The 12,763-nt window shown below is 46.9% G+C and overlaps 1 protein-coding gene across 1 annotated transcript in view; it reads right to left on the bottom strand.

The window, feature by feature from the left end:
• EPS8L2 (EPS8 like 2) overlaps window positions 1-10,280 on the bottom strand; it is a 99,443-nt gene extending 89,163 nt beyond the window's left edge. The window contains exon 1 of the mRNA XM_044426145.1: window positions 9,916-10,280. The gene's annotated coding sequence lies outside the window, so the exon portion shown is untranslated. The remainder of the gene's footprint in view (window positions 1-9,915) is intronic.
• Window positions 10,281-12,763: the final 2,483 nt, after the last annotated feature.

Genomic DNA, 12,763 nt, shown 5'->3' with positions numbered 1-12,763 from the left:
TCTCCTTGACGGGGGACTAAGTGCCAGCAATGCGACACAGCAAAGCCTTCACTACATCTTTCGGCAATGTCCCCGAGTTGCTTCTTGTTCGGACAAGGATATTGCCCAGATGCACTGCATACAGGAACAGCCTTTACTACTCACTTTTGCACACACGCTTTAAAGCTGAGGTGCCACTTCAGGGAAATTAACAAATGCTCGGCATGAATGGATTCTCTGCACCCTTTTGACAGCTGAGAGGCTGATATTACAACACTGGAAGGATAAACACTCACTTCCTATAATGCAGTGGGCTGAGGACAGTACAACACATTCCATACTCAGATGGGGAGCATATAGATACCCTCTGCCAATGGATACTTATTTGGATATTGCTCTGCTTCTGTTGAAGCCTATGGATAATTGCCAGCATGGTGTGTGAAGTTTAAATGCATTCACTGCTGTGGACATATGCAAATCAATTCATATATACAAAATAATTAGTATTGTTATGATGGTGATTTTGTGGATGGGTGTCCATGGGAGCCCCATAGGGGGGCCACTGGAAATGTCCGAAGGTACTGTATGGGGGACCCTTGGCCTAAAAGATAAGCTGGCAGCCATAGGCCACTGCTCTGGCAAAGGGTGAGCAAGTGTCTCGCATTTTGGACTGCATCCAGATCCCTGAGCAGCTGTGGAATTCAGGGGCTGGCCAGGCACAAGCCACTGTCTGAGCCTGGCCTACCTCACAGAATTATTATAAAGAAAAGGTGGGGGCAATTACCAGCCAAAGGTGCCAGTATGAGTTCCAAGGGACAAACTTTTGATAGATACTGTCCCTTCAGCAAAAGCCCAGCTCCTTGAGTTGGCTTCAAGGAAAAATGAAGTCGATTTTAAATGCAGAGGGATGAACTGCCAGAGGACGAATGGGGACTACCCTTAGTGGATGCTGATGGAGGAGATTATTAAAAGAACCTTTAGATCGACCATTGAGCCATGCTGCCTTCCAGTTGAGGTGGACTGCGACCCCCATCCGCCCCTCCTGGCACTGGTCAATTCATGCTGGCCGGGAAGGATAGGAGTCACAGTCTGGAGAAAGCCACGCTAGACAAGTATCCACCAGGTCTCTGTACCCAGGCTAATCAACCAGGACCAGAAAAGCCAAAGAGGAAATGGAATCCAACTGTTAGAAAGGATGATCAACCCTGTTAAAAGGCAAATAAAGACCCTGTTGTTTTGACAGGAAGAGAATGAACTGGAAATATTTAAAGGGGCAGTTTTATTGGAGTAAAAGCCAGGAAGTGCTGGCTTGTAATTATGAGGCAACATAAATACATGAGAGACGCTGCAGCTTTGCACCCTCAGTTCAGAAATTCTGTGCAGGAGGACTGGAAGTGGAATTGGAACTGTTGCGAAAACTTGATCAGGGTTCATCTATATTGCAATTTTATCACAGCTTTACCAACAGAATTACTTCTTGAAGTGCCTTACTACTGTCCACAAGTTTAACCATGGCTCAGCCAAAGACTCGGCCAAAATATCAGAATGGGGGTAAGCAATCTGTTATTCTTGAGGTGACTAGGACTATAACCCCAGTTATCCCCATGTTTGCCCATTCTGGCTGGGGCTTATGGAAACTGCAGTCCAAAACTATCTGAAAGACAGCAGGTCACTTATCCCCGAATTAGAACATGGAGTCGGAAGCTTGTTTCACTAACTGGAAATAATATAAAGGGAACTGAAGATCAAATGGAACAGAAACAGTGTTGCAGCACTTGGTAAGGTAACTAACGGGCTACCTGGGTAAATCCTCTTGGTAATTCTGTAAAGCGTTGGCCAAAGTTCTGCTTACGGGGTGCTTGAGGTATGGGGTATCCTGGTTTAGGGCATAGGCTTAGACTCAAGGGCTGAGGGGCCTTCCAGCTCATCGGAGATAGCCTTTTGTGAATCTCCTTGCAAAAGCTGGCCAGAAAAACACTGCATGGGACCACAACGCCCACGTCCATTAAAAGTCCTGCCTTCGTAGAGTGATGCGTTTGTGTCTGCAGCATTGTCTCCTTCGTCCTCTCAGCCACGGAATGACTGGGGTCAGTGTCCCACCAAACCAACCCTGCAGTGGGCAGGGAAGGCTTCTTCCCCACATAGCTGGTTAAGATGCCAAGCAAAATATGCTTCCCTAGGAGAAATTCAACTAAAAATAGAAGGATATTTTTCTAGAACTCCATAAACAGAAGGTTTTAACTCCTAAATGAGAACAACTTTGCACCAAAAGCCTCTGCGGAGGCTGTGATCATAAATAAGGGCACAATTCTACACGTGTTTAAAAAGGAAAGATGTCTGGGAGTTGCTGGGCTTCTCTTTTTGTTTAAACATGCATAGAATTGTGCCCTAAACCATTTCAAGTATCCTCGGGATTCCTGAAGCAACACTGTCAGCAACCAGCTTTTCCTGTTTCCTTGACGGGTCAATGTGCAAGTTGTCTGTCAGGTGCCATAAAGACTGGGAACTTCCATCCCTGAGTCCAGCGGAGCGGTGAAGCTCTGCCTCTTCTCCCGCCACCTCGCATGGGGAGCACTTAGGTGAGCATGAAAACTGACCTGGCAAGCAGCAATGCCCGGAGGAGCTTTCCTAAGCCCCAAACCCTGGTAGGGGGATGATGGGAATTGTAGTCCAGCACTTCTGGAGGGCCGCTCTGCAGGGACCAATGTGTTTCACTGGGAAACAGGAGTCAGGACTGGCCCAGGCTCTGGTCCCCACTTGACCATGAAGCACACAGAGTGACTTTGAGCCAGTCATGGCCTCTCAACCTAACCTACCTCACAGGGTTGTTGTTATGAGGATAAAATGAAGAGAAGGAGACCCTTGTAAGCTATCTTGGGCTCCTTGCAAAAGGAAGAAAGATGGGGTGTAAATGTGAAGATGGTGGTGAGGAGGAAGAGGAGGAGGAGGATTTTCTTCCTGTAACAAATGAGCACAAGAGAAAACTGTGGTTGCTGTGCCACCTTTTCTCATGCCTCCGTCAGGCTTGCCAAAAATCTTCTTGCCATGCAGATATAAAAGGGAGTGTTTTCCCGCATTTCACTGAAACCAGGAGCCCAGTCAGGATACCTCCTGCCTCTGGCGAAGAAACAGGGTTGGGTGGCCACAGCCTTGCCTTTCTTGGAGAAGTGCTCCCTGGCCCGTGTGGGGCCTGTCGCGCCCTTGCTCCCCCCCCCCCCCACACACACCTTGGACATCTTGCTGCCAAGACCACAATGACTGCCGCACCTACACCTGCTGCCGACAGCGCTTTTCATTATCTTGTGGTGGTTTTTCACAAAAACCCGGGCCAGAGCTCCTCGCTGTCCACAGCTGCACTGTGTCCCAGACCTGATCCTGGACACAGGCTATGGTGAAAAGATCATTAATGTCCCGACTAGAGAGAGATACCCGAGAAACCTATTCAGCTCCCAGAGCTTCGAAAAGTACGCACGCAGGCTGACCTGTATCCACCCAGTCATCTCTGCCACACCTTTACTAGATGAACAGCTTGCTGCAGGCCTGTTCGCAAGGACTCTGGGTCACCAACTCCTGAGCCTTGGCTCACCTTCCTGGTTGATCCTTCCTCTGCCTACGATCAGTCACCTCCGTTATCAGCCTCTGACCATGGCTTTGTCCCATCTGTGCGTTTGGTTGCTGGACTCGGACTGGGTCCTTTGCCGAGTCCCAGGGGCTGAGCTGGCTTTGCCTAAGGGCTTGCTTGAGTCAGGTGGCTGGCCATGGCTGCCGGTGGGCCAGCTGAGCTTTTTCCTGAACCGTTCATGCTGGCCAGCTGACCACCAGGGCCAGCCGCCTTATTCAAGCAAGCCAGTAGATGTGCAGAAAAGCGGCAGGCGATGATTGTGAGCACATGGACAAAAATGTTCTCCTGCTGCTTACTGCGGCCTGAGCCACTGCATGAGGCTCCAAGGAGCAGCCAAGGCATGTCCCATGCTTCTGCAGGCACAGGGGCCGTTCCTTTGGCCTCTTCTGGCAATCGCTCCTCATGCTAGGCTGGGGGGCAATATTGAGATGCAGAATGGTCCCTCATGTCCACACCCAAGTTTGGCACAGTGGTCAGTTAGGGGACCAGATTATGCAGCTGTTCATTCAACAGAGGGGTGGGCAAACCCATGGCCCATGGGCCCCACAGTTTAAGAGCAGCAATGGCAAACTGATAATGCTGAGCTTCACAGTTCAGGTACAGCTCCACGCCAGGAGATGTTTCACCTGATGACTTGGCATGCATAGCATCCTTGCTGGAGGCAAAGGAGTAGAGCATTGCCTCTTGAGAACCCTTGACCAGCCACGAGACTGATTGCAACAGTACCTGAACAGGCTTCTGCCCCTCCCATAGGTCCTTTGCACAAAGTTTTCCCCCGCCTCTCTTGACTTTTCTGAGTCATCAGCAACATGATCCCTCTCCAACCCCACTGCATTTCGATGGGGCTTGGGTGGCAGATACTGCCCAGCAGAAGTGGCTACCTCTGTTTTTAGCCATGGCAGCCTTTCAAGTTTAGTAACTGTTCTTTGGCAGAGGAACAGCTGGGCTGCTTGAAAAGTGGCACGTGCCGTGGTGTGGATGAATAAGAAAGTTGTTGACTGCATGACTACCACTGGTGTTCAGGAAATTAATGAGACCTATTTACTGTTTGTTCTTGGCATGGCTTTCCTCCCGGCCTTCAAAGGCAATAACTTCTCTTGGTTAAGTTTGAAATCCAGATGCAGTTTAAACACAAGCAGCCGGCTGAATGATAAGATTGTAAGACCTGGCAATGGCTCCATACCTTTGCCACCAACTTGGCCTATCGTCCCAGTATCTGGGCAAGTAGCCTGGGGCACAAACAGCAGCTGGTACAGTTGACACACAACCAAGTTTTCCGACACAAATATGAACTCATGCAGGAAGAAAGGCGCAGGGGTGGTGCGGCTTGGTGTGGCAATGAAGCCAGCGCCATCGCAGCACTGCTGGGGTGGGACGGAGAGCTTTCCTCCGTGAGGCATTTAGTGTGCTGTTGCTTTGCAGCCCTGCGATCCATGCAAGCAGCTCTTCCTGTCCTGTTCTCTAAGAGGAGCAGTGCAAGAGCGCAATTAGCCCAGGAGGTAGAGCATCGCTTTCTCTGCTGTAATTTAATAGCTCGTCTTCTCTACTCTTAGGAGGCGGGAGGAGAACGAGAAAGTACTCAGACGACGCAGGTATGACATGGATTTCAGCCTTGTCTAAAGAGCCTGCAGACAACTGTGAGTTAGTTACACATCGCAGGCACACAAGAAATGCATCTGAAGCTCAGGGGGGTGAGCGTGCTCTCTGCATGTGGGAGGTGCCAGAGCCACTTGCAGAAAAAGAGCTCAAAGGGATGCTTCCATATGAGGCTTTTGTGTGGAATCCCTGTTTCACGGACAATCCCAATCTTACACATGCTTTTACTGAGGTTCAAACGCTGTCACCTTTTCACTGGAATCCTCATGTGATTTCCCTCCACCTGATCTGTCAAAGTGCAGAAGAGCAATCTGGTACCATGGCAGGTGTGGATAGGAAAGGATACAACTGAAGGACAGTGGAAGGATTGCCTCTAGAGAAGCTGCAGGGATTCCTTGCTTTCTCTGGTTCTTGCTGTGCATTTCTGACTTCCGTGCCACCCAACGAGCAGAGAAATTCAAGCTGGAAAAAGACTAGAGATTGGGCATTCCCAGGTGAAACTGAAGGGGTTGACAGCCTGAATCCTCATCATATTTACTTGGAAATACGTTTTTGGCAGTCCTTGTGCACTGTGCTGTAGTCACAAGAAGTGTTTCCCCACATGAAGTGTTTATCCCATGGCTTTGCTGAGACTTCTTCCATTTTCATTGTGTCCTTTGTCTGTCTACATGTGTGTGTTTTCTGGGTGTTCAACTTCTCTGCCTTCCTTTATGTTTTCCTAAGCAGCTACAAGATAGTGCTGTGACACAGCACACTTGTGAAAAATACCCAGGCAGTTTGACGTATTAAGGAGCGCAACGGGAAATAATCTTAGATTTCCCAGTCTCTTAAAAAAGCAGTAAAAATGGCTGGAAAAAATGAGAGAGGCAGTGGAGGATGACTTCATGGAAGGAACCTGCACACTGCTTTGAGTGAAGGATCACACTACAGGATAAATGTCATGTGTAAAGAAGCCCTGGGTTCAGACAACATAACTCACAATGAAGGGATGAGTATGAGTTGAACATGAGTCACCACTGAATCCCAGGTTGTCATTAAACTGTGGGTTATTATTTTGTCTGAACCTAACCAAAAAACAAACAAACAAACACACAAAGCATGGTGAACAACTCTGAGTTCACAACCCAACAACACACCATGGGTTCTTTTCATGGGTTGCTCATATTAGCTTGGCTAGACTCAGACAACATTAAAACCCATGTCTCAACACCAGCTCACAGTTCAATGACAACCCACACTCAACCCATACGTTCTCTTTGGGTGTGGGTTATCCTGTTGTGTATACTCAGTCACTTTTTAAAAGCAATGTTTCTTAAAGCCTTTTTTTAAAGAGTTCCTCTGCCTCAAATATTGTACAAAACAAAAACTGTTGTTCCCTCTGCACACACATTCACTCTCACACAGAACAGGATGCTAAAAAGTTAGGAGGCTAATGAGGGCTGTAAAAAGGGAACAGACAACACTACCTCTGTGTCCAAGGCTTGCCCACTGTATGAACAATACGGTGAAATGTACACATCCCAAACATTGCTACACCCCAGATGTATTGATGCTCAGTTGCCATTTAGTGCTTAGCAGAAGAACGATTATGGGAAGTGCTGGGGGTCTCCATCTGGAAACAACCCAGCAGTGGTTGGACCAGCTTAATCTCTGCTCCCCTTTTCAAGACAAGTCTGGGACATGCAGAAAATAGTAAACACAACTGACTAGACACAGACATTACTTTACATCCATCTCTGGTAGCTACATGTAATTTTCAGTGTTAACTTTCGAGTAGGTGGAGGGGCTCCAGTTTGGATCTTAAAAGCCTCCCCATGTGAAAGTCACAATCTGGTTGGGCCCCAAACCTAAATAAGAAACAAAACATCGCTGGTAGATGTGCATGTAAAGTATGGCCTCTTTTTAGCCCTTAATGGTTTGTAGTGGTGTTGCTCCATTTAAATTCCATTCTCCAGATTTATCAGTCCCCTGATGGCATCATGAATTGGATGATCACTCATCATTTTCTCAAAGTCCCACTCTAGCAGTTGCAGGACTCCAATGAAAACGTTGCCTTTTTCAGTAATGTTTCTAGATGTTAGCCTGGCCAAGCAAAACTGTCATAAAAGCTTGGTGTAAAAACTAAGGAGGTAAACATTACTCAAATACTTCTTTGACATTTCATATAGTATGTCTTAAAAGAAGGACAAGATTGGTCAGGCTGAGAATATAAATGTCCACGGGCATCTATTTGTCTGACATGCAAATAGATTTAGAGTACTTATCTCAATTAGGCACATAAAAATGCTGGTGAAGTCATTTACACTCCTATTTTATGGAGGAAGTCCAGAGGTTTAAAAAGAAACAAAAACAAACATTTCATTTGTCAAAGCCTTCCAGGAACTCCAAGACTGAGCAAGGGCTTTAATACACGCTGGGTGGGTCCAAGATTTTGTCCAGAAGCTCACTCTGGCTTTCATCATTGCAGGATTACACTCCCCTCTGCCCAGAGGCCTCAGCCCCAGGTCCTGGTTCTGATCCAGTTGATATCATAGCAAGGAGGTTCACCTCAAGACTCTGCCAGTTCAAATTGCTCTTGTGATTTATGATGTTTCTTATTAGCAGAAAAGCTATTCATTTTGGGAATTGATGCCCCACCCATCAACATAAAAACATTTTCTAGGCATAGAGACACCACACATCATGAGTGAGTGGATTATGTGAATGACTGAGGCAAGACTCAGCAAGTGGATTCCGATGAGCTCTGAGCAGGTTGTTCTTTTCCATGTTGTGTATATAACCAACTGGTAAGCCATTTGTTTGTTGTCACCTTGGCCTGTTGGAAGGCAGCGTTTATCACACAACAAGATGTGTCTTTAGTTCCCATGAGATACCCATCATGTGATTGCGGTGGCACCAAAGCCGCTTCCAGACAAAAGCAGCCAAGAGTATCACTTTTAGTTTGACATGCCTTGGCATGGACTAGAGCTTACTTCATTGGACACATGATGAGTGACCCTCAGACCTCAGTCTGGGGTGAACAGAGCACACATCGGCTGAACCATCCCTGAACGCTTATGGCAGAAGAGAAAAGTTTGTCTTTAAAGTTCCACAAGCTTCTTGGGGGCAGGTAACTTCTTCCCATGCTGCTTCAGTGTTTGGACAGCCAGAAGTGATCTTGTGGGCCCTTTCCCATGGGCCTTTTGCCTGCCCCCCTTCCTAGCTGCACCAGCAACAAATGGATGTAAAAAAAAGGCTGCACAACTCGGCCCCCAGCTGTGCAATTTTGGCTTGCAAACATCGGCACAAGGGGCCAGGAGCTTGGTTTCACTGTGGGTCGGCTCTGCTGAGATTTCCAATTGCATTTTCATAATCATGTCAACAGATTCCAACCTCATGTTTTATAACAGGTCCCTTTAACCTAAAATAGAAGTCAACTGGGACTTTTAAATGGACCATCCTCTCCTCTAGGCAATTAAAGAACTAGTTCACACAAAGAAAAGATAATCACATTTATGCAAATACTCTGAACAAGTGACAAACAGAGAAGGTTGGATAAGCAAAACTCTTGTTTACATGGCAGGCTATTGACATGGCAGCTTCATGGTTGACAGACAGAGAATTCAGGCATTCATGCGTAATTCAGATCAGATATCTGAAATTCAGCCGTGATCTAGAATATACAGCTTTAACCTGTACTCTTGGCTCAGGGAATCTGGCCTGATACGATTTGGCAAAAAAACTTTGGATGAAAGAAACAGCTTTCACCTCTGGACAAACTCTTTAAGCCTCTCCATACTTTTCATTTTGTGCACTGACACAAATTCACAAATACCTGTAATGAGTCTAAGCTTTGAATGACGTCTAACTGTAGACGTCAATTCTATATTATATCCACAAAATACATATAGGCAATGATTGTGAAGGGCAGAAAGTATAATTTATGCAGGTGTGTCATTTATAAACGATACTGCATGCATGTACTTTTCACTTGGCAACTACTTCCAGAGTACTAAAGGTTAAGAAAGAAAAGTCCTTCCACACAACCTTGCAAAGTAACTTGGAATTAGCTCAGCGCTGTTTTCACTCTCAGGCAGTTATTCAGCATGGATGAACAGTCCTGCTGTTGAACACAACTCCAAATTATCCTAATTAAAGCCAAAGAAGACGTACATCCAACTGTTCTATTTCTCTGACAATGCAGCAATTACTCCCTAGGTCAGGCAACATTTCAGAGAGCCTTCCTCTAGCAGGACTCACAGAAAAAGTAGAACCAGCATTTTCTCTTAAACATATAGGCACACCAGCACCCTGCCAAGACTTCAACCTGCTGTTCAGAATATGAGTTCACTAAGTTAAAAACAAGAGCAACGATGTTCCATAAATGGGAATTTGAGGGCCATTTCACCAAGCTGCAAGCAAACAGAAAAAATGCCAGGACTAAAAATTGGGCATTCCGACTTTTAGTTATAGCCCAAGAGATTTTCCTTGTCTGGAAAACATTCTCGACTGGATCTTTCGTGTGAAGTCACCCAAGGCACACTGAGAAAATCCTGCCCTTTCCCTCTAATTTCTATATTTAACTTCGGCCAGAGCTGTATTTTACCAATAGCACTCCCTTTTCCAAAGAGACAAGGAAGGCGCGCGCACTTCCTTAGCTCTGCAAAAGCTTCTTTGGCGGCGTTCTGTCAACCGCGGGGGAGAAGAAAGATTGAAAAATCAAACAGGGGACAAGTCACCTTTGCTCAGAAGAATCGGCTCGAATTTCCAGGCTCCCGACAGCTCTAACCCTTTCCGCTCCTTCCCTCCTAGTCCAGGCTTCCTGCCATCCTCGCCCCCCGCCAGGCGTCCGCGTCCGGTACCCTCGGCAAAGCGCTGCTCCCCGAATGAGGATCGCTGCCCAGGAGCTGAAGGGCCGAGGGCGAGAGCTGCGCCTCGCTCCTTGCCCTCTTTCTGGTTTTGTCTTTCTCCCAGTTCAGACTTTCGAGCCTCTCTGAGGGCAGGTGGAAGGGCTTCTTGGCGCGGCAGTGGGAGGAGAGAGAGAGGTGGAGCTGTGGCTAAAGCAACAGGTTACTATATAACCAGAAGCTGCGAGCGCGGAGCATGTCGCAGGAGCTGCTATCTCTGCTGACACCTGGCGCAGCGATGCAAAACCGGAGCAAGCCCCGGCCTGCGGAAGCTGCAGAGCGGGCGCAGTTTGGTTTTCCGTCCTTTCTGGGAGGCCCTTTGGATCCCAGGAGGAAGAAAACGGTGTCGGTGCTCTTCTCTGAGTGTGGTTTGTCCTCTCTCTCTCTCTGTGGGAAAGGGAAACGATTACCAACCTGGCTTTTCAGCAGGGAAACAAACCAACGCCTGTGTGCAGCACAAGCCACCCCTCAGAAAGCTTGCGGCTGTCTGGCAAGGTGTTTATCCTGCCAGAATCAGCTGCACCCAGCCTGTCTTGTCCCGACCAGAGTGGAAAATGTGCAGCCGATATGTGGCTAAAGGCATCGTTCAGCTTAGCGGAAAGGACAGAGCCCCAGAGTTTAAGATGGCCCCAGTTCAGCAGGATGGAGGGACTTGGCATTCAAAATAACTGGTCTGGCATCAACTCAGTCTTTTGCATAGTGCAGCCACCGCACTCTTTACCAGTGACTTGGAGATAATCAGGCTTCTCTGCCTTGGGAGGGAAAAGGAGAAAGAGAACAGGAAGAGGGAGGTGCTCAGATAAAGTAATTTATATTCTTTAGTATGAAATGGGTGGAAAAGCTTCCCTTGATTTCAGCGGGGGTTGGACTGGATCCAGACTTTGAGGCGATATGCACACAAATAGAAAGTTACAGCCAAGCCCATGCATGTTTACTCAGAAGTAGGTCCAGCCAAATTACACGTGCAGAGGACTGCTGCCCGGCAAGGGCTTTGCTGCTCAGCAATGTGCTTGCAGAGTGCACAGAGCAAACGCAGAAAAATGGATGACAGCTAGACCTGTGGGACTTTGCCTCAGCCTGTGGTGTTTGTGGGCAAGAACTTATCAAGCTGCCATATACTGCATTAAACATTTGGCCCATTTAAGGCCAGTGCCTTCAATTGACTGGCAGAAGCTTTCCAGAGTCAAGGGCAGAAAAAGCTCCTTCTTAGAACTGCCAACATGGATTATACCTAAGATCTTGCGCGTGCAAAGCATGTGCTCTTGCACTTCGTTATGGATGTTTCCTTGTGATTGTAATATTATGGAAGGATAGTGCTTCTCATGGAGAGAATCTAGTTACATTACCAGTTGTAGGCATTTTCCTTTAGCAACTTCTAGTTTTTGCAACTTAAAGTACACATTTGATTTCCATAACTTCAAACCACTAAGCCGACATTATTCAATAAAACAACATACAGTACAGGACTGGGCAACTTGTGTTCCTCCAGATGCTTTGTCCTATAACTCCTGTCAACTCTCATGATTGGCTGTGCTGGCTAGGGATGATGGGAATTGTAGGCCAAGGCATCGGAAGGACCACAAGTTGCCCACTGCTGCTACAAAAAGAGAAGAGAGCGGATGATTGGGCTCCTCATTGGGTTCTATTATTCCGACACACATCACAGTAACATGGGATCTTGCCATAGGGATGTGGCTTCCATATCACCAATAGAACACATGGATGGCCTGGGAGGCCCCTTCTGATTCACTTTTTTTCTATGTTTCTAAGAATGAGGACTGGAGGTTGTGGGGAGATGTGAGGGGTCAATTTAACATGCACTTAAGTGCATCAGTGGCACGTACTTAGGCCCTGCCTGGGGCAGGGGATTAACTCAGAGTTTGAAAGGGTGGATTTTGAGTAGGGATCCAAAGGGTGTGTCGAGTGAGATCAGTATAAGAGCAATAAGCAATGGTGGGTGGACTTGGTTGAGCTGGTAGAGTTGGGAAGATCAAAGGCCATCATGGACAGGGATATAAAACAGAGAGGGTGAGCAAAATGAAAGCTCCAATGCCTGAAATATCCCTCTGTTCAACAACACCCCCTTATTCCCCCAGTCCTGTGCCATAACCCACCCCATTGAACAAGGTCCCCCAACTCTCACAATATACTTTGTGGAGAGCCACTGAGGTAGGAGGATGGGAAAGGCAGTGCACACCTGATCCCTGCTGTCTGGATTTGAGCCAGCATATTTTCTAATGGATGCTTCTTCAGTAAAGAGCATTTCCTTCATGTATTTAATTTGGAGTCATTTGGAGTCAAGCTGACTAGTGACTGCCTGTTCTTGATACAACTTCTTGGCAAACATGGCACTTAAGGACTAACAAATTTATTTCTGGCACAAGGTTATGACAATTGCTGTGGTCTTTAAAGTGCCACAAAACTCTTTGTTGTTTTTGCTATAACAGACTAGCACGGCTCGCCCTCTGAAACAACTTGGTAGGATGCAACTTCTTCCTGTTTGTATGCCACAGCAATGGCAGTTTTATGTGTGTCTGAATCAGGTTCCTGCAAGCCTAGATAATTATATCAACAAAGATATATTTGGGGTGGAGTACTTGTGATGGCATTGTGAAGCAATTGGATTTTGGGATGATGAAAAGCCCAGATTTATTTTCCAAATGCTTAAAAGAATGTATGA

This window comes from Varanus komodoensis, unplaced genomic scaffold (genome assembly GCF_004798865.1).
Source record: "Varanus komodoensis strain SLA01 unplaced genomic scaffold, ASM479886v1 scaffold16, whole genome shotgun sequence".
NCBI classification, from domain to species: Eukaryota; Metazoa; Chordata; class Lepidosauria; order Squamata; family Varanidae; genus Varanus; species Varanus komodoensis.
This window is presented reverse-complemented; position numbering and strand designations above follow the sequence as displayed.